Source organism: Cupressus sempervirens, chromosome 7 (genome assembly GCF_028749045.1).
Source record: "Cupressus sempervirens isolate cs-2001-9-10 chromosome 7, ASM2874904v1, whole genome shotgun sequence".
In the NCBI taxonomy this organism is placed as follows: Eukaryota; Viridiplantae; Streptophyta; class Pinopsida; order Cupressales; family Cupressaceae; genus Cupressus; species Cupressus sempervirens.
Genome location: NC_143124.1, coordinates 145,482,410 through 145,505,538, shown reverse-complemented (window position 1 = coordinate 145,505,538; position 23,129 = coordinate 145,482,410).

Below are 23,129 nucleotides of genomic sequence, written 5' to 3'. Positions count from 1 at the left end.
TTTTCAAATTTCTTGTTAATGGATAAATCATAAAGAAATACATTAGTCAAATTTTATTTTATTTTCCATGAAAAATAGATAGGTGTATATATACCCCATTACAATTGTACATATGTTTTTTTTTTTTTTCTAGTTTTCTATTGTTCCCCTATACATGTGTTTTGCCTTGGTGTTTTCCTAGTTTTTTTTTTTTGTGTTGTTGTCTTGCTTGGTGCTCTCTCAAGTTGTCAAAGTATCAAGTGTGTTGTCTTCTCACCCAAATTTTGGAAGATTCTTGCACGGACACAAGTTGCCCATCATCTCCAAGTAGAGCCACTATTAATCCTAATTTTTGGAGAAATAATTTGTTTTGGTTTTGTGTCATAATTTATTCATATTATGTTTTCAAAATGGGTTTCTTTATATTAAAATATCTTAAATTATTTCCAAAGGGTAAAAAAAGCTAAGAAAAAACCCACAAAACTCTTACCATGCTATGATTTTGAGTTACATTTTAGAATGACTTAAAAAAGGTTTTCACATCATTAAAAGGGCGGCATTTGATTTCCTAATGTTATAACTCCATGTTCCTACCTTATCATTTTATATCCTAAAGTTTGGTTTTTGTATCATTAAAAGATGGGTAGGTCATCATGTGGTGGGTCCTTTTTAATTTTCCTTGCAATTCATAACTCTTTAATTGTAAGTCTTGTCATGGTCATCATTATTTTTAAATGAAATTGCTAAGTCCATTTTTGCATGTGTGATTATTTCTTCTTGGACCACAAAAATGTCATTAAAATGACACTTTATTCATTTTTCTACATGGTATAATCTCATTTGGCAATTATTTTCCCATAAGAGTAGAAGACCCACCACATTTGGCAATGCTTTTCCCATAAGAGTAGAAAACCCACCAGTCCCATGTCCTAGTTTCTTATCATCCAATCAAGTCAAATGGTTATTGTTAACCCACCACAAAAGTTGGATAATGTATTAAGCCTTGGGATTTTGTGAAAAGGTACCACACACCCTTGGTTAGATTCAATAAATGAATTGGATCTTCTTAAAATAGATTAAATCTTATGGTTGGCATGAAATCACAAAGAAATGATGTGAGATTCTTAGCCATTGTGGATTCATGACCTTCTACTATGTGTCTAGGGAGATAGAATGATATTGGTTAAGATATATTTGATCCTATAACTAACATGAACCCATGATTGTAAGATGCAAGTTGATTATTCTTTGGGGATTTACAACTGGTTGGCATGTGTCTAGAAGCACCCAAATGGTCAGTAGGAGGTGGCAAGTTGAGATGACTCTAAGGATAGATGAGAACAAGCCACATGGAAGATAAGAATAATGTTGTAGAAGAGTAATGTGTCATGTTCACTGGGTAGACAAACGGTGTGTAGGGTGATAGATAAATGACAAGGAAAGAAGAGAAAATTTTAGAGTGCTAGTTGTCATTGTTAGAATGGTCAAATGTTTGTTGATCACATTTTGAAGGTAAATTCACATAAATGATCATGTATACAAAATAGGATTAAAGTTCATGAGGATCTAACACCTAGAAAGATGAAAAATCTTTATTTATTTTGGCTTCATAAATAGAAGAAATGTATTCTTGGGTACATGGTTAGATCTTAGTAAAGAAAGGAAAGATTGATAATCGTCATTAACTTGTGAATAGAAGTTGCATGATGATTTTGTTATTGTATATTTGTGACTAATTGATACATATCCAAGGAGGAACAAGAGTTGCAATGCAGCCAAGTTTCTGCGAAGGCTAAAGAAGAATTGTTTTAATTCTAGATAATTTCCTTTTGAAAAGAGAGATTAAAAAAGAAATAAATTTAATTCAATATAGAGTGCAGTTAGTTTGGGAAAGTCCATCACTTGAATAATCTATAAAAAAATTCATTCTAAAATTGAAATTTTATAATGCTCTTTTACAATGCACCGGAAAGTGTTTTTCATAAAATTTGAAGTTTATATTGTTGATTTAGAATTATCTAACTCAACATTGTGTATCACTTCACTTAACAAGAGATGTAATCATGAGAATTGGAATACTAAAATCTCACTTACATGGATTATGTGTGATTCATGAGTCATGAAAATTGTAATGATTATCATCTATGCTTCAAAAAATTATATTTCAAAAGTGTAAGATAACATGTAAATTGTAGTGCCTCTCCCATTTTACTTTTGTAAGTCATCCTGATGGATGCAACCTTGATGATCTTTTGTTGTGATGAGATCATGATTGTGACCCTGAGTGGTCTACACTGTTGAGGTGTTTGGATTTATGTTTCTTTATCAGTTGCATTGATTTTGCTTTTGACTGATCTTTGAGATTATGATGTGATTTTTGGTTCACTGATGTTTGTGCTAGTGGTTACCAGGATCGATGTGGTATCATGAGGTTGTTCTATGATTACCCTGAGATGTGTGCAGATATTGCACTATGTTCTTTTACCATGCTACACTGGACTAGGTTCCTGTAGCAGTGGTTAGTCATGTTTATGACTGTGTTTGCTTATGTGTTTTAAATGCCTTTTTAATGCAGAGTAATCAATCATTATTAAATGCTTAAGTAATTAGAATGGATTGTTCTTGTTAGATTATTTGGTTATGTGATGCGAACATTTACCTTGTTTTATTTTGATTTGAGAGATATCTGTTCTTATGTTATGTTTACATTTGAGAGGACCTAAGGGTCAGGTGTTATACTTTGATTTCAGTATCATAGATATTAGAATCCTATGCTGTTCAGTAAATCATATTGCATTATGATGCCATTTTGAGATGACAGTGTGTTTTATGATGATATCTAGTTATCTGGTATTTGGACATACCTCTGATTTTGTTATGTGATGGAATTAATGCTATGGTTATTTACATCATTCCTACGTTGTTATGCTTTATGCAAACATGAGTGATGTAAATAGATTATTTTAATATAATAAAATAAATGGTTAAATTAGGTGATTTAATGCATTTATTGCTTTGGCTATGTTATTATATGTAATTGCACTTGATCGTGTTGTTTAGCGTGCAAGATTATATCCCTGGCAGTGGCACATGGAGTTAGTGATTTAGCCTTTCATATTTTACCAATGATGTCCTTGTATGGTCGACGTATCCTTTATTAAAATTTTTAATTTAAACCTTTTGATGATTATTAAATCCGAACTCATTGCATTATGTGATTAGACTAGTAGGCGTGTCTGTGCATTTAGAGGTTCGCATTGTCGCAAAATTTGTTTAAGGTGATTTTTGTGCTTTTGGGTTTTCGGGATTTTTATTTGATTTATTTTAATTTCTAGCAGCTTTGCCATAGATGAATTCCTATTTATAGGAATAGCTTGTTTTCGTTTGGGTCGATTTGAGGTTTAACTAGAGTGGCTGGTTAAATGCCCTAATCGATTATTCACTCGAAAAGTGAATAAGTATCCAAAGAGGAATTTAATTCCTCACTTCTCACTTTCAAATTGGAAAGTTGGAGAGTAAAACCCAAAATCCTCTTCATGAAGATTTACTATTTTGTTCGTTGTGGGAGCTATAGGCATGGGATCATCGTGAAGTTGGCCTTGTTTGATCTAGCTCGGGGAAACTTTGGATTGCCGATTTTCAGCCACTTCTATGAGCGTTTTATTTTATGGCTCAGATTTTTGTTTTGGCCTTTTGGCTGTGAGGTAGGGCTTTCCTATTTTATTGTTTTTGCTCCATTTTTGCTTCTGTTTTTGGTAGTCGTTTGTTTGGAGGCTGAGAACTAGTGTTCCCCTCCGTTTATGTATGCTAGTTCTACCCGATTGGGTGGGTATGAACATTTCCCTATTTTTTGGGATGAGGGTTTGGAATTTTATGCCGTTATGCTGGCCATTTTTGCATACAGTGTTCGATTTCATTGATTTTTGGATTTTTGGAGTTTTTGAACCCAAAGGCCAAATGGGTTTTAATTTTGAAGTTTTCCAATTTTTTTGGAGTTTTTACCTCATTTTGCATGCCGCCTTGTTTTCTTGAGTTTTCTTGGCACAATGTGGGTTGTGAACCTTGATGATCCATTTGGATATCAGTCATACAAATTTTGCACTTTTATGTTGCATTGGGATGCGTGTTGCATCCGTACTCCCAACATTATGTTCGGTTGAGTGATTTATACTTGTTATGGTTTTTGTTGGACCTTTGCTTTTGTTTCGTGAAAGCTAGGATTCGTGTAGAATCCATACTCTCGGATTGAGGCTGGTTGAGTGAGTTCATGATGTTTGGTCTTGTTACATCATTGAGATTTGTGTAGAATCCATACTCTCGAATTGAGGCCGGTTGAGTGATTTCATGATGTATGATTTTATTGGCTTTGGGATTCATGTAGAATTCGTCCTTCCCATGTTGCTTTCAGTTGGGTGTTTTCTGTGCATTGTGTTCTCATTCATGTCCTTGTGTTATGATCTTCGTGATGGTGGTGCACCACACACGAGTACGTGCACGTACATTTGTTGGGTGACTTGCGAGGCCCGATCTTCCATGGATTTTCCAAAAGTTATGATCATTGGGGTTGGGATGGGAGTATGCATGCCCACAAGCACTTTTTGTAGAATGAGCATGGGTAGGGTAGGGTAGCATCTAGAGGGGGCTTCTATCTCGCAGCTCGACGTTCATGGTGCCAGAGGTTGACAGAGGATAAGAAGTTTTAAGCAAGTGATAACTAAATAAAATGTGTGATTGTTAATAAAACTTAAGATAAGTAAAATGTGTGAGCACCTGATTAACTTTGAGGACACAATGTGTGAGCACCCATTTAAGTTTGAGGACACACGATCTGAGCTTGGGCTTTTTGATGCCAAGTGACTCTCTAGGATGTCAGCCCCTACTTAACAGCCTTTTAAGTGTCTGACCAGGACTTGTACTCCTTGCATTATCTTAGGTTCTTGGTTGCAGCCATCATACTGTCTGGCGTGAGTGTTAGCCATGGATGTTCTTTTGTGTGTTTTTGGTTGGATCATTATCTCCATCAGCATAGCGGGTGTGGACCTACGAGTGCCACGTGGTTGGGAGGCGTAGCTACCTTTACCACTGCCAGGGATCAGTGTACAGAGATGATCTTTTGTCCTAGTACGAGCGTTGTTGGATGTCTTCACTTGGTACTTTGGGTTTCAGAGTATACTTTCTTGTGATTTATGCTTTCATTGGGATGCTTGTATATCATGTTTAGATGATATTATTTTATTTGGCACATTCCCTTATTATGATGTTTAGCATATGATTAGATGATGTGATTTTCTTTAGTAGTATATCTGTTGCTTACTGTTGTTTAGCATGTGATAGGTGATGTTATCTACTATAGGATTATCTTATGCATTATCACTAACATGTTAGATTTTCTTATGCTATTATTATGCATATTTTAGTAGTGGCATACCTATTATGAAAATATTGATGATTTGGTCGATGGCTTGGGATGTTACGCATGGGGGATGGCTAGGACCCATGATGGTCTTATGATGCTATTGACGGATGGGAGGATCTGCGTACTTATTTTGGTTGTTCAGTTCACTGCGATGTTTATTTTCAGTGTGTTCTTTGCTGCTATAGTTTAGATGGATTGATGTTCTCCTTTTTGTGTTTTTCTTGCACTCGAGTGTTCGTTCCTTGAGCCTTTGTGGATCCGATACTCCTTGGTGTGGAGGTTCTTTGCTCGAATTTTGGTCCCTTTTTCTTCTGGGAGTGTTTTCATGTTTCTATGGGTGACATTTGTTCAACATGGTGCAACACTTTAAAAAGTATCACACGCCCATGCAAACTATGTTGTACGACACTAGAAGAGTGTCACACGCCTTCTTGAAAAATGTCGTACGATGCTGAAAAGTGTCGCATTCCTTCTTGAGAAATGTCGTACAACACTGGAAGAGTGTCACACGCCTTAAGGAGAAGTATCACCCTCCCTTAGTAAAAAGTGTCGCACAATTTTTGTGAAAAACCTGCGCGTGCCATCAGCGGGCACTTTTTGTAGGGTTTTGATCTTTTTGATAGTTGATCTGGATACCCTTTTGGGCATTCTTCAAGCCTATGTTGTTGCATTTTGTATTCATGAGGTTTCTTTGTATTTCAGTTTTTGGGTTTCTGTTGTAGTCCTTCGAGGTTTAAAAGATATTGTTTAAGTATAAGTTGACGTATATTCAACTTATACTTAAGATATATTTTAATATATGCAAAAAATCATTTGAGATAGGTTTCAAACCTCTTGGAGATAAGTTATGGATTATAGGAAATTTTAGGGCTTCATAAATCCAGACTTAGCCAATTTTCAGGGCTTCAGGATTTCAAGCTTAGCCAAATTTTGGGATTCTGTATTTTACCCCAGCTTGGTGTTTTGTTGATGAGTGGTTGTTTCTTGTGCCCTCATCATGTGTGTTGTCATTGTTGGCTTTGTTTGTGTGTGTCAGTTTGGTAGTGGTGTTCGGAGATTCATTGGTTGTCAGGATTGTGTTGAAGTATTCCGTTGCGATCTTTGTGATCCCTGTATGATGTTGTCTTGTGCATTCATACTTGTAAAAAAAAAAAAAAATCTTGGCTTGATTTGAATCCTTGTTTCCAAGGGTCTCTCGGTGGGGCATTACATAAATACACAAAAAAGCTTAATTGAATTATAATTTATTTTAGGTACAAAAATAAGAACCCAATTTAACTCACTTGGGCAATCAAGGTTTGATGATTGCCCAAGATAGAGCTTGATCCTAATGTTGCAAAGAGGATATAAGAACACAAGTGCTAATTGGGCATGGATCTTGTCAAATTCCTTTGGTCAATAATAAACATCAAAGCAAGGATCAAAAATCCAATTATTTATTTTAATTTGTTTCTTCATAGAAGCTAGAGTATGCTCTGCACAATTACACCTTGCATGTGTTGTTTGATTTTTAAATTGCAATAAACCAATACAAAGTATCAGACCCCCTGAATAAATGGAAATTTTGGTGGTAATGAGTAGCACTCCAAAGCATTGATGAAAGGATTAGGGAAGCCATTAGAGTTTCTTTAGGAAAGAATTATGTTGGCAAAAATAAAATCTCTTGAAAAAGTTACATTCTCCAAAATTGAACATTGCCTCCATGCCCAAAAGAATCTCTTTGGGACAATTATTTGTCAAACTGATTTACCCAATGTTCACAGTCATTTATTTGGAGATGCTATGTTTTTTGCTCTCTATAAAATACATTAAAGTAAAGGGTTGGTTATTTCTTGGAAACTCCAAATGATGCAACAAAACATTTTGTGTCTTGGGCATCTAAGGAAACTCAAACACAATTGAATTGATCTTCAAAATACCTAAATAAATAGAGAAAATAAGTGTTGTGAAACTCTAAAAATAGAAAAAAGAAAGATAGTTCATTAATGGGCCAATGAGAATTTCCATTAGCATGGTAGCTTGCAACCATACACAATAACATTCCTGGTTTAGCTTGAGGGTACATTAAATAGAAGCATACTTTAGCTCTTTACTTGTTGGATGCATTAATGATATTAAAATACTAAATATTTTAACTATGTTTCAATTGAGGCATGGTATCTAAGTACAATCCTTTCATTAGTGGAATCATGTCATATTATGTATTACAGTATAGTCATTTCATTAGTGAAATCAATTTTAATTATTATATTATGCTTAGGATTTTGAGCCTTGGAATCAATCAAAATCCATATATTTTTTGAACAACTTGATTCGGAGAAATGTTCGAAGTAGATATATGAATCATTTATTGTCTTAAAATTTCTAAATTAGGAAAACTCATTACAATCTTACAGATTCCTAATTAGAGACTGTTAATCCTAAAACTTCAAATTTTTGCATGGAATGGATTTGAGATTTCTCAGCTTTAAACTTCTATGACCGACATAATGAATGCTAAGGGAAATTCATATTCTATATTTTCTATCTAATTAAATATATTTTGGGAATATAAGATTAACTAAAACAATAGGATAGTCATAACATAATGACAAAAATAAATGAAATAATTACATATATTTTAAAAAATAGTCACAACCTAAAAAATATTATTTAGGAAAAAACCTTAAATAAGTAAAATCAATGTAGAGCTAAAACTAGTAGATACGAACTCAAAGTTGTGATATTGCGATGACCCTTTGATTTAGCACTTCAAAACCTCGCAACTACTAAAATAGTTAGCATTCAAAATGAGCGATGTTGTGACTAGAGAAACTTCACAAGATCACAACTTGAAAAATTGATGGGGACACAACCCAAGAACAGAAGGGACACAATAGAAAAGGGGAAAATATATTACCTAATAAAATAAGCTAGTACAAATAGTATAGGAAAATAAACTTCGAAACATGCCCTAAGGGCTTACAATAGCATAAATCTAGAGATAATTTCTCCTTTCAGTACCTCCTCTCAAACTCCACTCCAAACTGCATTTTACAATGCCAAAAATCTCCTTAAATAGACCCGGAGGGTTAAGGACTAGGAGTACATTCTAGAAAGTGCTAGTAGGCATCCACCGACCAAATAGAAGGTTCCAGAAGCTGCATTAGAAGTCGGCGCAAATCTAGAAGAATCTAGAAATGGTAACCAAACTTTTGGGACACATAACTTTTGAACCATAGCTCTGATTGACGAATCGTTTATATTTTTGAAAAGATCTCGAAGCACTCTATAGCCCTATGGAAAAGCTTTTCTCATCCCCCATTTTTTGTCCCTTTTTGAGGTCATTTAATGCCCCTAACCTAACTTTGAAGCATTCTTAGGAGGTCTCCAAAACTCAAAAAATTGCAATAACTTTCAAACCATGGGACCTTTTGACCTGATTCTTTTTTTGGAATGCTCTAAATCACAATTTTCATCTGGCCAATTCACACCTTCTAGGTCACCAAAATGATGGCCAAATTGCATGCTCCTATTTTTTTGGGAGTTTCTAGCACACTGATAGTTGAACTGTGAGAGTTGGAACCTTTATTTGACCCAAATGGGTGTCCAAAAATGAAAACACATGAAACAAAAACTAAGTCTAAGTACATTTTTTTGGGTGACACAGGATTTCCCTTATACCTCTGGATGCTCCTACATCAGACACCCAAGGTAGATTGAAAAGTGACCTTGTCACTTTATGAATGGTAGAGGAAATCCCAAATGGAAAACCTCAGCTGCTGAAATCCAAGTTGAGTCCTCGATCGGTCGTCCTTTCCACTTCACCAAATACTCTTCATACTACCTATTTCTGGTACTCCTACCCACACGATGATCTAGAATGTCTTCTATCTCTTCCTTCTTAGAAGTAGGAATTGGACATGGTTCTAACACCAACTCCTCATCTACACCATCATCATGATACTCTGTTAAATCTGCAATGTTGAAAATGGAAGAAATGTGAATACCATCTGGCAGCTTCACTTCATATGCATTTCCTGAGTCATGTTTCTTCAAAATTTTGCAAGGGCTAATTTTTTCATTTTCAGCTTGTTGTAAGTACCACCTGGAAATCTTTATTTTCATGAGTGCACCATGACTAGATCCCCTACTTGGAATTCCTTATGTCTTCTCCTTTGATCAGCCCTAGCTTTATACTCTTGATTCATCTTGGTAATGTGTGCCTGAACCTCCTCATCTAGACGCTTGATATGTTCAGCAAATTCCTCAGCTTCAGCACTTGTCCTCTCCCCTTGTTCTATCTTCCTCAGCTCTGGTGCAGTCCTTGGACTACTCTCATATACAATTTGGAATGGTGATTTTCTAGTACTCCTATTTATAGAGTTATTATAAGAAAACTCTACCTATGGTAGAATAAAATCCCATCCCTTGGGCTTATCCCCAGCTAAACATCTCAGCAAATTGCCTAGACTTCTATTTACCACTTCTGTTTGGCCATCAGTTTGTGGGTGATGAGTGGAACTGAATTTCAAGTTGGTTCTTAACTTTTTCTACAATGTCCTCTAGAAATACCCCACAAATTTAGTATCTTTGTCAGAAACTATACTCCTTGGAAGACCATGTAGTCTTACCACCTCTTTGAAAAACAAGTCTGCAATATGGACAGCATCATGAGTTTTGTGGCATGGAATGAAATGTTCCATTTTGGAGAACCTATCAACCACCACAAATACTGAGTCATTACCCCTTTGTGTCCTTGGAAATCCAAGAAAAAAATCCATACTTATGTCCTCGCATGGCCTTGATGGAATAGGCAATGGCTGATATAGGCCAGTATTGTGACTAAACCCCTTGGCAACTTGACAAACCTGGCAACTCTGTACAAAATTCTTCACATATTGTGAAATCTGAGGCCAAAAATAATGTTCTCTAAGAATGGCAATGGTCTTATCTCAACCAAAATGTCCTGCCATTCCTCCACTATGTTTCTCCTTAATCAGATTTTCCCTCATGGAACTTCTTGGAATGCACAATTGACTACCCTTGAACAACATGCCATCCTGAATCAAATAGTCTAACCACTTGGTTCTATCTATAGCAACAAGTTCTTTACAAGCTTTCCATGCTTCAGCAAAATCAGGATCCTCGAGGTACAAATTCTTGAGTTCATCAAGCCCAACTACTTCAACCTGCATTACTGTAAGCAACAACTATCTCCTACTCAGTGCATCTGCAACCCTGTTAGATTTTCCACTTCTATTATTCAACACAAATGTATAACTCTGCAAGAACTCTACCCACTTCATATGCCTCTAATTTAATTTACCTTGGCTATTTAGGTACTGTAATGCTTGATGATCAATATACAAAACAAATTCCTTTGGTAATAAATAATGCCTCTATTTCTTTAAGGCCTGAACTATTGCATAGAACTCTTGATCATAAACAGAATACTTCTTCTTTGCATCATTCAATTTTTCACTAAAATATGCAATAGGCTTACCTTCTTGGCTTAATACAACCCCAATAGCACTACCACTAACATCACAATCCACCAAGAAAACCTTTCTAAAATCTGCAAGTGCCAACACAGGCTATTATGTTACCTTCTTCTTCAGCAATTCAAAACTTCTCGCAGCTGCTATAGTCCATTTGAACTCTTTTCTATCCCCTCTTATTGTATCAATTAGGGGTACACATATGCCACTGAAATTCTTAATAAACTTCCTGTAAAAACTAACCAGACCATGAAATGATCTTACCTCAGTAGCAAACCTTGGAGTAGGCCATTCCAAGATGGCTTTTACCTTCTCTGGATCCATTTTGAGACCTTCAGGTGATATAACAAACCCCAAATAGACTAACTCCCTTTTTGCAAAGATACATTTCTTCAGATTAATTAATAGTTTCTCTTTCCTTAGCCTTTCAAGGACACTACAAATATGCAGTAAATGTTCTTCCAAAATCTTGCTAAAAATTAAAATATCATCCAAATAGACAATAACAAGTTTTTTCAAGAACTTCTTAAGTACCTCATTCATGAACTGCATGAAGGTGCTTGGGGCGTTCGTCAATCCAAAGGGCATGACTAACCACTCATAAAGACCCTCCTTGGTGTTGAAGGCTATTTTCCACTCATCTCCTTCTCAAATCTATATCTGATGATAACCACTCTTCAGATCTATCTTTGTGAAGTACTGAGCTCCACTCAAGTAGTCCATAAGGTCATCCATCCTTGGAAAAAGAAACCAGTACTTGATGGTTATCCTATTTATAGCTCGAGAATTTGTACACATCCTCCACTCTCCATCCTTCTTTGGTGCAAGTATAGCAGGTACTGCACATGGACTCAGGCTCTCTCGAATCAAGCCCTTCCTCAAAAGCTCCTGAACCTATCAATTTAGCTCCTCTGTTTCAGTAGGAGTCATCCTATGAGCAGCCTTGTTAGGAAAACTAGCTCCTGGAATCAGATCTATCTGATGACTGATTTGCCTTATTGGTGGCAATCCATTTGGAACATTATCAGAGATAATATCTCCAAACTCCCCTAGCAAATCTGAAACTTCAAGTGGTATTTCACTACTACCTTCTTTATCTTTCCTAGGAATCAAAGCATAGCACATATGCTAATGTTTCATGCCATCTAAAAACTTCCTTCCATCAACAAGACAAATCCTAGCACTGCTACATACCTTTTCACCTTCCTTTTTCATGGGCTTCAATTTGTGGTGAACTCCATCCTTTGTTAGAGAGTATGTGTTTGCATGTCCATCATGCATTGCATGTCTATCAAACTGCCATGGTCTACCCAACAGTAGATGGCAAACATCCATCAAAATAACATCACAGAGAACTTCATCATGGTAACTCCCAATTTTGAATTTTACTAAACATTGTTCACTTACCAGGACCTTATGATCATCTTTTACCCAAGCAATCTGATAGGGCTAGGGATGTTTCTCCCTCTTGAGCTTTAGCTTAGATACCATCTCTTCTGATACCAAGTTACCAGTGCTAGCACCATCAATGATCACGTCACAACATTTATCCTCACACTTGCATCTGGTACGAAAAAAACTCCTCCGTTGTCCTGGTTCAATCTCACCACTTAGTAGGACTCTTTCATTTACCAAGGTCTCTCCTCTTTCTGCATCCTCTGAATGTGATGATTGTGCATCCTCATCCACATGAGCAACCCTAGCTTGGCCATTAGCTCTCCTATTTTTCCTTCCTTGTCATTGAGGGCATTCAAAGGCACGATGACCTTCTTCATTGCAATGGAAATAGGTACCATGGAAGCCTCCCCTTCCTTGTCCATGTCCTCTACCTCTTCCTCTCTGATTTCCAAAGTCTTGGTCATGGGAGCGGTTGAAACCCTCATTCCTCTGGTTCCTGCTAGTACCCTCATCTTCATTTTTATTTTGGGTTTCATTGCAGCCTCCAAATGACCTACCGCTTCCCCTTCCTCCTTGATCGCACCCTCTTTTTCCTCCTTCAAACTTCTTATTTAGCTTCTCTTTAACTTGTAGGGAAAACTAGTATGCCTCTTCAATGCTGGTCATTCTTACCAGACTTAATTCCTCTTGGATGCTAGGTCGCAACCCACTGATATAATGAGAAACCTTCTCCTTATTTGCTTCTACATGCCCTGCTCTAATCAAGAGTTGGTAAAATTCCTTTGTATATTCTTCGACTAATCTTCATGCTTGCTTTAACCCATGCATCTTCTTAAACAAATCAAGCTCGTAGTCCACAGGAATGAACTGCTTCTTCAATTTGTCCACCATGCGATCCCATCTTGTGATCTTTTCCTTTTCTCTTCTGTTTCTTTCCAATTGAACCTCTTGCCACCAAATTTTGGTATGGCCTTTTAGTTTGGCCTTTGCAAACTTAACCCTATCTGGGTCCCTTATATCCTCATACTCAAAGTATTCTTCTAGTTCATTGATCCAATCGATCAACTCATCTGGTTTTAGATTTCTTGAAAATACACCCACTTCAATTGTAGGTCTTTTCCCAAACTTAGTAATGGCCCTAAAAAGCCTTTCCTTTGCATGATTCAAAACTTCCCCATCAAATTCCCCTTCTGGTTCCATTACTTCTTCTTCATTGTCATCCTCACTGTCATCACCTGCGGCAACATTTGCTCCTCTATGGAGCTCCTCTTGCAATGCTTGCACCTGCCTTTGGAGGGCTCTAACCTCCTCAAGATTAATAGCTCTAGCCCTTCCACCACATTCTCTTCATGGAGGCATCTTCTAACTCAATCCCACAACCACACAGTCCTAGTGCAAACTGCCTCACAGTCGGTGCTCTATCTACACACTCAGGAAAAACTTGCTCTGATACCACTTGATGGGGACACAACAGAAAAGGGGAAAATATATTAACTGATAAAATAATCTAGTACAAATAGTATAGGAAAATAAACTTTGAAACATGCCCTAAGGGATTACAATAGCATAAATTTGGAGATAATTTCTCCTTTCAGTACCTCTTCTCAAACTCCACTCCGAACTGCCTTTTACAATGCCAGAAATCTCCTTAAATAGACCTCGGAGGGTTAAGGACTAGGATTACATTCTAGAAAGTGCTAGTAGGCATCCATCAACCAAATAGAAGGTTCTAGAAGCTGTGTTAGAAGTCGGCGCAAATCTAGAAGAATCCAGAAACGGTAACCAAACTTTCGGGAGGCATAACTTTTGAACCGTAGCTCTGATTGATGAACCATTTACATTTTCAAAAAGCTCTCAAAGCGCTCTATAGCCCTATGGACCAGATTTACTTGTCCCCCAATTTTTAGCCCTTTTTGAGGTCATTTAATGCCCCTAACCTGACTTTGAAGCATTCTTAGGAGGTCGCCAAAACCCAAAAAACTGCAATAACTTTCAAACCGTGGGACCTTTTGGCCTGATTCTTTTTCTGGAATGCTCTAAATCACAATTACATTCATCTGGCCAATTCACACCTTCTAGGTTACCAAAATGATGGCCAAATTGCATGCTCCTATTTTTTTGGGATTTTCTAGCACACTGATAGTTGAACTGTGAGAGTTGGAACCTTTATTTGACCAAAATGGGTGTCCAAAAATGAAAACACATGAAACAAAAACTAAGTCTAAGTACCTTTTTTTGGGTGACACAGGATTGCCCTTAAACCTCTGGATGCTCCTGCATCAAAAATTCAAAAGGCATGACACTATAATATAAAAAATAGCCAAAAGACTTATAAGAAAGATTTTCATATATCCCTATTATATTTGCAAATTATTTCATGGAAAATTTATTAGAATATGAAACATGACTATTTTCTATGGTTTTTTTATAGGATAGACAAATACTTTCAGAAACACTAAGTAGTCTAGACACAGTTCTTCCTAATTTTCATAGGGTATTTTAAATTTCTTGGATAGGTGTAAATCAGGCCAGCAAAGGCTTTGTCTAGGGATGTATGTCCCTTGCTAACATGACAAGGATTCAGAATCACTAGAAGAAGAAGACCACACACCTGACGACAAAAATTCTATGAACAACTTTATTGAAAACATGAAACCTACTCTAACTATACAACATGATGGCCTTGGGCCACCAAAACTTCTCAAAACTTTTTACCTCTATCAAAAACCCAATTTTCATTTACATCTCCCCAAGGTAAGTTGTAAGTATTATTCTCAATTATTTTACCAAACACATTATAATTATTTATTAGTAGAATAGGTAAAAAAAAATCACTTTCATAATGCATATAAAAATTTGAAACACTCTCTTCATCTTGCTCACTATGAAAATGCATATTAGCATGCTCTTTAATTCCAAAATCAAACTAAGAGTTACCATTATCAAAAGACTCACACATGTTATCAACTGAAAATAGAAAGTGCTCATACTCTTCTTCATTTAAAAAGTCGTATTCATCATAAATTTGTTGTTGAAACAATTGATTAATTGTGTATTATCTTTAATGTTACACAAATTGTCATATCATCATTAGTTAGTCTATGTCAAGCTTACTTGGGCATTGAATGTTAGGAATAGGGTGTCTTAACCTTGGATAATTCCTATTCTTATGACTTGTTTTGTAAATGTATTTTTTGCAAATAATGTAATTAAGTGTGAGTGTACATATCTAGTTAGCATGTTGATGTGTAACTCCACTTGTATGTGTCAGCATCTTGAATGGTGTGTAAGGAGATCGTGGCCGAAATAGTTATGATGGATTTTTGTGATGCATAAGAGCTATCTCTAGAAGATTTGATGATGGATAAAGATGTGAAGACATGTGGTAATTGATCATTGAGTACTATACACTCGAATCTCCATCTAGTGCACAGGGTTTAGGGCATTGCTCTAGAAGTTTTTTTGGGTTCCTATTTTTTTGGAGAATGGTAAAACCCTAATATAGTTATTCTTTGGAAGTTTCCCTAAAATGGAAAGTGCATGATATAAGCATTTTTGGGGTTGAAAATAAGGGTGAGAAAAAGTGTATTGTTGGTATGGTATATTGTTACTAGTCTTATCTTTTGTATCCTAAAAGAACTTGAATTGCAAGTGTATTGTAACCTTTGTGTTGAAGATAATACATTGTGTAGGTTTTGGAGGGGTGGGGTTGTTTTACTGGAAGCTTTTTTCCCATTGGTATATCTTTGTGTTTATGTGTTTTCTTTCTTAATCTATTTTCTATATTCATGGTTGATTGCAATATTATTGTTTACATAGTATCGAATATGAAATTGTAAGGATTTAATAGGAATTTGCACAATACTTTCCTTAAGGGATTAGTGTAGGAAGCTATTTCCAAACCTAAATTTCCTTACATTGAAGACAATATCTACCAAGTTCACTCAAGTGCCAAAGGAAAGTCTATGGAGTTGAGTGTTAACTAATCTCACTTGGTTAATAAAGGAATTGTTGATGGAGCTAGTGCTAACCGAGCTTATTCGATTACCAAAGGAACTTTGTGAGTATGTGGTGTTGACCAAGTTCACTTGGTTAACATAGGAAAATCATTTTTGAGTTAATATCTACCAAGTAGGGTTGACTTACAAAGGATTTTCTTATTTTGGCATATTGAGTTCAATTGATTTGTCTGTTGGCTCTAGCCAACTGAGGAGATGAATATTAATTATTCTAAGTTGTATTATAGTTGACTTGACAATATGAAAGATATAAGGTCAAGTTGAAATTTAGAAAGTAAGAATGAATGGAAGATAATTGAAGATGCTAAGAGGAAGAAAATCAGAAGAATAAGAAAAATATCCTTGTGGAGCTAAAAAGATATATTTGATCAAGAAGGATCAAGTATACAAGCCAGAATTAAGATCTGTAATCAGCAATTCAATTGCATCAAAATTAGGCCATGTCATTGTTACTCTCTAACCATTGTAGCAGTGATCTAAATTTCTTAATAGAGTTGGCTTGGTAGTTATTTATAAATCCTCTAACAAGGTGGCATTTCTATTGAAGTGTCTAAAGACCTCTAACAAGGCCACTCCTAAGAGGTTCATTAAATCCTTTAACAAGGTCACACCTAATAGTGTGTTTTGTAACCTTTAATAGGGTTGGCTCCTAACAAGGCTCACTTCAAAAGAGTGAAAATCAGTAACTAGTTGCAATTGATGTTTTTCCCAAATTGGGTTTCCATGTTAAATCTTGGTGTCAAATGTGTTCATACTATTTTCTTTTATGTGTTTGCAACTAAGTTAAAGTAATAAGTAATCATAGATAACATCTTAAGATTTTCATGTTAAGTGTTTTCCGAGCATTCTTAGTATTTACAGAGTTACAACATTTTTTGTGTGTTTACCGAGCATCAGTAGAGTTCAATTTTAGAGATCATTTTGTATTGACATCTAAGGGATCTAGGATTTATTTTAGTGGTAAATGATTCACCCCTCCCTTCTTAGTTAATCCTCTTATATCTATAATATTTGAAACTCACCTTTGTACCTAGACATGAAGAGTTTGTGAGATCTGATTCCTGCTCACTTGTTGTCTCATTACTCATATAATCAGATTTATCATGTGCTAAAACCTCTTCACACTAAAACATTGGATTAGTCACCAAAGCTAAAAAACTATCATGAAAGTGCTCACATAAACTATGTTGATCATTACCATAATCTTAATCTAATGACTTGTTAGAGTGAACTTTGAACTCGATAAACTTATCTTCACAAGATTTATTAGCATATAAAGAAAACTTAGAATCAAATTCACAATTTCCATTATTTTCCTTTTCATCATAAGAATCATCAAACCTTGTTGCAACATAACTAACATGATAAAAATTTGAAATAGTACCAAATTTTCCTTTAATAAAATCCCCTACATTTAACAAGTTGTCATATGCACAAACATTTGAGGTAGTGTTATATATACCTCCAAAGATTGACAAAGATGGTTATGATTCTATATCTCTTTCCACATAAAACTTTGGGGAAATGGCTTAATTAAATGAATAAAAACCATAAGGGAAAATATAAGCATCCTTTGAAACATTTACACATCCTTCAAAATCATGAGCTAACAAAGCTTAAATTTTATTAGGGTTCAAAAAGATTTCCTCACAAATATTCTCCTCTTGGTTGTGATTATTATCCAGATGACATGAAGAAGAATTTACAATAGAAAAGCCATTAGAATGACAATTTAAAAAATTAGAATCATTACTACACCCATTTTCATCATTATAAGAATTATCTCTATTGTTTTTATACATTTCTTCACTCTCATACACACTGTCACAAGATTAATTTTTAGTCAAGTATCCATCTTCCTCATGTTGAATGAAATCATATGATTCACTAAAATTTGAATCCTTTTCTTCACACTTGAAAGACAACTTGGGTATGTGCAAGATCATGGTCAACCAAAATATGCTCTTAAGTGGCAATAAAAAATTAGAAAATCAGGGTTATGTGAACTTGACGTGCAATTTTCTACTTGTTATTAACTTTATATCAAAAAGTTGAGAGAAAATAATCTCTAGAAAATTGAATATAGTTTCTAAACTACTAGGACTTATCTCAAAAAAATAAAAATTGATTGGTCAAAATTTTAAATTTTAATGCAATATTACAAAAAATTTATAACAAAAATAAGAAGTAGACGTATGTCTAACCACCTTAATCAAAACCAAATGATAATATTTTTTAATAGTATTCTAGATATAAGTAGTAGACTCATGCTTGGATGTGAAACATATTTTTGGGTATTTTTATTCTAAACAAATAATAATTAATTAATTTTTGACTTTAGTATTTTTGGAATAAAAAGACTCTTGTGCCTTAACTAATTCAAAACTCTACAAAATTGAAATTTTCATCTTTTTCCTTATAGTAGAAGAAACATAGAATTTAATGCATCTTTTGGATTTAAAAAATGTTGTACCATTTGAAAGTTATAGTTGTTTTTCAAGTAGCGTGTTAGTCGGCACTTTATACATAACTCCATTAGAAAATAAGTAATAATTGCTTACTAAACTCATAATTTGACAAACCTTACATTTATGGAAAGATAAGAACATTCTAAAGAAACCCTTTTCATTTCATCAAACTTTGGTGAAAAAAAAGTCATGAGCTACATGTTTGAAGTAAAATTCACATAAAAATAGGCCAAAAGCACATTTTTAGGATGTTTTTAAAGTTGACCATATAGGTTTGGTATCAAAAGATATAGTATACCTTATAAAGATATTAACTTTTTTCATTTAATATCAAGGTGGGTGGGAAAACAAGTTGGAATATATTTTGAAATGGTTTGAGATATTTCAAAACTATAGATTTTTCAGATCATCACTTTTTGGCACACCATGATCCTATACATACCACTTATCATTATTATCATTAGAAGACTCAACATGAATTCTATTGTTATACAAAATACTTTCCATCTCCTTGATGTATACTTCAACTTGCAAAAGATTTTCTAATCTTACATGTGTTGGCTAGTTAAATGAATCAAGCATAAAGACATCTAGGAAAGCAATAGGTAACAAAAAATCCTTAGGTCTTAAAGAAAAAATCAGCTCAATGAATGCTGATTTGAACTTTATATAAACTTGATAATCTCCCAAACGTTGAATACTTCCTCCCGTATTCCTTACGAAATTGACAATCTTATTACAAATTTCCTTTTTCAATATAGAAATATTTTCAGTCACACTTTCATAACTTAGTAAACTAAATTCAGATCTAAGATCTGATTCCATTTTGAAATAAAACTTCTACCTCTTTCTCCTACTATTAAAAGTCACTAAATAGAGGTATTGTTTTCTAACACTTTACTTCCATGAAAAGATAACACATGAAAATCAAAATACCTTAAGTGCTCATGCTGAAACTTCATTTTCTGATTTGGCATGAGTGTAAATCTCAATTTATTCACACCATTCATCAAAACCATGTAGAGATGCCACCTCCTTTAAGAGTACAAATGAAATCATAGCTTTGATTCACTTTCTAACATTCAAATTCTTACAAAAAAAAAGTATAAAACACTTACAACTATAGATCAAGAAATGATATCTTCTTTTCCAAAAACCACTATCAAAAGCTTTAGATTTTCCCATACAAACTGAAAGTTCTTGAAAATATACAATACAAAATCAACTAGGGAAACTGGTACAGAGATATAGAGTTGCCACTCACACTTGCAAGAAGTAAAACATAATTTATCACTTGACAAATCTGAACGAGACTTTTAATTTGTAGGAAATATGTAAATCATCAAACCACTCTTGGAGATTTACAAACTTGTTAAAGAGAACAAATAATTTTGTTCATTCTTGACTCTGAACTTACAACAAAACTTCAAACATTATCTAGTTAAATTGATTGAAGATGAATCATTAGAAATGATTCAAATTACATTCAACTCTCAAAATACTATTCTCTTGGATAAAACATTATTGGGATGCATGACTTGTAGTAAGAAATTGGAAATTACATTAGAAAACATACTGCTACAACTTGTTTCATGCACTTCTCTTTTTGTATTGAATCTCTTTTCAAATTCTCAAGGTTTATCTATCATACTAATTCAATACAACTCCCCAGTAGAGTCACCATTTTGTTGGCTCCTAAATTAACTATTTTTTAATAACCTAGTGATAGGAAAAAATACATCTAGGGGAAGCTAATTCCCAATTGCAATATACTTATTCACATACCGAGGCCAACTATAAGGCTATACTCCTTCTTCTTCTTTAGGCTCTACAAGACCTAGGTGGGTGAGCCTTAGATTATTCATAAGACACAAGTTTCAAAGCATACAACTGAATCTTATAAATAAGATAATACCCTTAATCTTCTATGCTTATGCAAACAACATAGACACGAAATGTCTAGTAACATGGCCTATGAACTTGATAAACTATGTGAACAAGAATCCTTATACTTGAAATCCTTCAAAATGACACCATGAAAGCACATGATCTCAAGAATTGGCTCATAGCTTTCTATCATCAATGTGCAAATACCTTCAAAGGTTTTTAGTGGTGGCTCTCATATGAACATTAGCCTTGGTCTTCACAAGTACATCCAATGAACAGAAGATTCAAATGATCATGAACATGTAAGATATCTCCAAGTCCTCAAGAAAATTGCATGAAAGCTCCAAATAATGGTGATATTAAAATTACCCCCCCTTTAAAATGAAGGAATGAGGTCTCCTTATATACCAAAGCCAAGAGGCATTCCCAAATTAGGGAAAATGAAAATTAAATGAAAAGTTGTTACCCACATAAGAGAATGTACAATTAGCATTTAATTAAGAGATGTGGAGTGTAAAACTCCATAAAAGTTATAAGATGAGGGGCGTTTTATTTAATTTAAATGTAAAATAATCCCTTTTCTTATAAAATAAAGTGTGTGGTGTTTATTTAATTATTTTATTTAAAATAATAATTTTTGCACATAAAATTAAGTGAGGAGGGGTTTTATTTAACTAAAAGGGAGCGAATTCCTTTAATTAAATAATACTAAAATCAAGATGATCCAACCATTTATTTAGAATTAATTAAATAAATAAACTCCAATTTAATCAAGGAAATTGATGTAAAATAATTATGATTAATCAAAAAATTCAAAAAATTCAAAAAAATTTGAATAATTCAAATAATTTAATTTGATCAAAGGAAATGGTGATGTAAATATCTATTCAAGCTTGAGATAAATTATGAAATCGGGACACATAGTCAAGGCGACCATTTTAGGGTGCATACATTTTCTCTTCTTTGACTAATGTGTGTCCACATACATGACAAGCACATTAAGTCAAAGAAGTATAAAATAAAGTGTATATAAAGATTGATTTATGTCAAAAATATATAAAGATTAAGCATCCAACTCTTGTTCCCTCAACATGCCATCTGGGGTCTTATAGTGCCTAGAACACAATATGCCATTGCGGGTCTTATAATTGTAGGTCTGCCCAAAGATTTTTTAGCAACTATAAAATTCATGAAATATATATAAAAGAAAAAGATAAATATCAACACCTAGAAAATGAAAAATCACGCATTGACTTGCCCCAAGTACAATAATCATCTGCCCCAAGCTAGACAGAACAAGATGAGTAGATTTTGAATGAACTTTGCAAACAATGAATCTCAATAGAGTGTTCTTGCTCCCTTGGGCTCAAAATTGAAATGAAGGAAAGGCTAAGCAAGAACAAGATAGATATGATCAAATAAAAAAAAAAGGTTCATGACGAAAGATAAGCAAGATATAGATCAAGAAACCAAGGTTAAATCACTAAGCATGAAAAACATGCCCCAAATCAAAAGAAAGAAGGGGGGCAAATGAAAGACAAGAGGATGGAAAGAAGAAGAGGGAAAATGCCTTAAAAAGCATCAACTATGCAAAATATGACATTTTGATTAAGATCACAAGCAAGTGACATGTACTAAAAAGAACAATCATGATCAAAGCTGATAGCAAAGAAATGATAAAGGAGACCTCCAAAAGGTAAACAAACAAATCAAAAACTCTAAAAAAACAAGGGGATAAAACACATGTTCATATGAAACTTCTATCCACTCTATGTACTTACTCATTTTGGCCAAGATTAAGATCCTAGTTTTAATCATTGAGTTGAGCTACACAACCTTCATTGGTTAGAACCATGAAGATATGACTGTAACTGTATTGGGAAGATCACACAATCATCACTAATCATCAAAGTAATCTGAAGATATGAATGTGATCGGAAGCTTCCCAAAATCATCACTCATCACCAAGGAAACTATTATGATATGAATGGGATCTTCTAGTGTTGTGAAACACTATGAGTCTTGAGATCAAAACCACACAAGGAAGAAATCAACCAAAAATGTGTCTCATGGTCCATAGTTCTCTAGCTATGCATCCTAGAGAAAACCATAGAGACACTCATTAATACTAATCAAATCACTAAAAAATAAACCACATACCCCTAGTGCGAAAACGACTAGGGAGGGAATAAAAAAAAAACATATAGATACAGTGTGGTAAAAATGTATATAGAGCAATGAACAATCATCATACAAAGAATGATCAAAGCATAGCTCAATATTAAGTATAAACTAAAGCATGAAAATCAAGACAAGACTCTCAATGTAGCGTTAAGGAATACTATTTTGGTGTTTAAGATATTTAAGGAACACCATTGTTGATATTGAAAATACCATTTCTTTTCTTTTTTCTTTTATAATTTTCTTGTATTTCTGGAAGATATCACTTTTTTTGTATTTTTTCAGGACCCATGAATATGTA